The sequence below is a fragment of the Acinonyx jubatus genome, chromosome A2, assembly GCF_027475565.1.
Source record: "Acinonyx jubatus isolate Ajub_Pintada_27869175 chromosome A2, VMU_Ajub_asm_v1.0, whole genome shotgun sequence".
Classification (NCBI taxonomy): domain Eukaryota; kingdom Metazoa; phylum Chordata; class Mammalia; order Carnivora; family Felidae; genus Acinonyx; species Acinonyx jubatus.
In genome coordinates, this window is record NC_069383.1 from 121,409,201 (window position 1) to 121,413,105 (window position 3,905).

At 38.3% G+C, this 3,905-nt stretch overlaps 1 pseudogene; it reads left to right on the forward strand.

Moving 5' to 3' along the window:
* Positions 1–985: 985 nt before the first annotated feature.
* LOC106969551 (nucleophosmin-like) lies at positions 986–1,897 on the forward strand (annotated as a pseudogene).
* Positions 1,898–3,905: the final 2,008 nt, after the last annotated feature.

Sequence of the window (3,905 nt, forward strand, 5' to 3'; positions counted from 1 at the left end):
CAGTGTACAGAGTTATCTACTGTATGTTGTGAATCAACTGCTCTCTTAATAAGCATCTAGAATGGTTCTACATATGTGCAAAGGAAAAAAAATAGCTTCCAGGAGTATTAGTAAATAATAGTACAAGTGGTGGAAAATGATCAAAGTTCTTCAGAGTGGTCGAAACATAAACATCGTAGAATGATCGAAACTTAAGACATTCTCTACTGAAATACAATACAGGAGCCCTTACAGGAGCCACTGTAAAAGGGACTACTGCCCATAAGAAAGAGCCACAGTCCAGCCATTTTCCGGGGTGGGGGGCAGTTTTGTCCCCCCTGGAGACATTTGGTTGTGTCTGGACACATCTTGGTTGTCACAATTTTGAGGGTGGTTGTGGGGATTGTGTTACTGGCATCTAGTGCCTAGAGACCAGGGATGTTGTAAAACCCTAGGACAGCCCACAATGGGAGTCATCTACCCTATCCGTCAATAGTGCCAAGGTGGAGAAAATGCTCTATCCTGACTGTGCTGGGGGTAATTCAGCTGCCGCTGCTTGTCTTGTCTGAAGGCCAAGTCCCTATTTGATAAAGTTCACATGTCACATTAGAGCTGGCAATTCTTGGGTGTTTGACCTTTGGATGAACTTTTCTGCTTGTTCTAGACAAATTATTTAATTATAAAGTATCTTCTATTTTAACTTTTAATTCAGAAAGTGTACCAGCAGTGAGCTGCATTCTTGCCCCTGGTCCTTTTATAACTAGATGCACAGACCTTTTGCTACCCGTTTTTTAATTGTTTCAGCTTTAAAAAGGAATCTCGTGTGGGTGATTCTGATCAAAGGAGTGTGGCAGTTTTTATTTCATCTGTTTGGACCATTTCATTGCAAATGGTCCTACAATTTTTGCCCTTTAATGTATCATAGACTTTAATTTGTAAATCTACATTTTACTTTGAAAATGTTTCTAGCCTGCATGGCTCTTTTGTGTTACAGTAGTCATTTCTCTCCATCTGCCTTCTCTCCCACCTAAGTGCGTGCCACCACCCCATGGAAGATTCAGTGGACACAGACATGAGCCCCCTAAGGCTCCAGAACTATCTTTTTGGTTGTGAATTAAAGGCTGACAAAGATTATCACTTTAAGGTAGATAATGATGAAAACAAGCACTAGTTATCTTTAAGAACAATTAGTTTAGGGGCTGGTGCAAAGGATAAATTGCACATTGTTGAAGCAGAAGCAATGAGTTATGAAGGCAGTCCAATTAAAGTCACATTGGCAACTTTGAAATGTCTTTACAGCTAACAGTTTCCCTTGCGGGCTTTAAAATAATACCACCTGTGGTCTCATGATTGAAATGTGGTTCAGGGCCTGTGCATATTAGTGGACAGTGCTTCATAGCTGTGGAGAAAGATGCAGAGTCAGAAGATCAAAAGGAAGAGGATGTAAAACTCCTTAGTATATGTGGAAAGCCTTCTGTCTGGATGTGGTAGTAACATTCCATAGAAAAAAGTAAAATTTGGTGCCAGTGGAGATGATGATGATAATGATGATGATGATGATGATGATGATGACGACTTCGATGATAAAGAAGCTGAAGAAAAGCCTCCAGTAAAGAAATCTATATGAGATACTCCAGCCAAAAATGCACAAAAATCAGACCAGAATGGAAAATACTCAAAACCACCAACACCAAGATCAAAAGGTCAAGCATCTTTCAAAAAACAGGAAAAGACTCCCAAAACACCAAAAGGACCTAGTTATGTAGAAGACATCAAAGCAAAAATGCAACCAAGTGTGAAAAAAGGTGATTCTCTTCCTAAAGTAGAAGTCAAGTTCATCAGTTATGTGAAGAATTGCTTCTGGATGACTGACCAAGGGGCTATTCAAGATCTCTGGCAATGAAGGAAGCCTCTTTAAGACATTAGTTTAAACAGTTTGTTACAATTTTCCATCTTATTTCATTTCTGTAACAGTTGATATCTGGCTGCCATTTTTATAATGCAGAGTGAGAATTTTCCAAGTCCTAGCAATCAGACAAAACAAAGAAACAAAAAGCATACAAATCAGCAGGGAGGAAGTCAAACTTTTATTCTTAGTAGACAACATTCTTAGTAGACAACTGTATGTGGAACACACAAGAGACTCTACCAAAAAAACTGTTAGAACTGATTCATGAATTCAGCAAAGCCACAGGATATAAAATGACTGTACAGAACTCAGCTGCATTTCTATACACGAATAATGAAGCAGCAGAAAGAGAAATCAAGGAATTGATCCCATTTACAATTGCACCAAAAATCATAAAATACCTAGGAATAAAGCTAACCAAAGCGGTGAAAAATCTATACACTGAAAACAATAGAAAGCTTATGGAAGAAATTGAAGAATATACACACACAAAAAAAGGAAAAAACATTCCATGCTCATGGATTGGAAGAGCAAATATTTTTAAAATGTCGATACTACCCAAAGCAATCTACATATTCAGTGTAATCCCTACCAAAATAACACCAGCATTCTTCACAGAGCTAGAGCAAGCAATCCTAAAGCTTGTATGAAACCAGAAAAGACTCCAAGTAGCTAAAGCAATCCTGAAAAAGAAAACCAGTTGTGATGCTGGAGGTACCACAATTCCAAAGTTTAAGCTCTATTTCAAAGCTGTAATCACCAAGACAGTATGGTACTGGCACAAAATCAAACACATAGATGAATGGAACAGAATGGAGAACCAGAAATGGACCCACAAACATGGCCAACTCATCTTTGACAAAGTAGGAAAGAATATCCAGTGGAAAAAGACAGTCTCTTCAGCAAATGGTGTTGAGGAAACTGGACAGCGACATGTAGAAGAATGAACCTGGACCGCTTTCTTACACCATACACAAAATAAACTCAAAATAGATGAAAGATAAATGTAAGCAGAAAGCCATCAAAACCCTAGAGAAGAAAACAGGCAACAACCTCTTTGACCTTGGATTCAACAACTTCTTACTTGACATATCTCTGGAGGCAAGGGAAACAAAAGCAAACATGACCTATTGGGACCTCATTAAGAAGAAAAGCGTCTGCATGGCAAAGGAAACAATCAGCAAAACTAAAATGCAACTGAAAAAATGGGAGAAGATATTTGCAAATGACATATCAGATAAAGGGTTAGTATCCAAAAATATAAAGGGCTTATCAAACTCAACACTCAAAAAACAAGCAATCCTGTGGTCAATAGATGTGAATAGACACTTTTCCAAAGAAGATATCCACATGCCTAACAGACACATGAAAAAATGGTCAACATTACTCATCATCAGGGAAATATAAATCAAAACCACAATGAGATACCACCTCACACTTGTCAGAATGGCTAAAATTAACAACTCAGACAACAGCAGATGTTGGTGAGATTATGGAGAAAGGGGAGCCCTTTTGCACTGCTGGTAAGACTGCAGACTGGTGAAGACATTCTGGAAAACAGTATGAAGACTCCTCAAAAAATTAAAAATAGAACTACCCTATGTCCCAGCAATTGCACTACTAGGTATTTATTAAGAGGATACAGGAGTGATGATCTAAAGGATACAGGAGTGATGATCCAATGTTGATAGCAGCACTATCGACAATAGCCAAAGTAGGGAGAGTCCAAATGTCCATTGACTAATGAATGGATGAAGAAGATGTCGTGTATAGGGATGTGAGTGTGTGTGTGTGTGTGTGTATGTGTGTGTGATGGAATATTACTTGGTGATCAAAAAGAATGAAATCTTGCTATTTGCAACAACATGTAGGGAAGTAGAGTGTGGTATGCTAAGCAAAATAAGTCAGAGAAAGACAAATATCATATGATTTCACTCATGTGGAATTTGAGATACAAAACGGATGAACATAAGGAAAGGGAAGCAAAAATAATATAAAAACAGAGAGGGAGACAAAC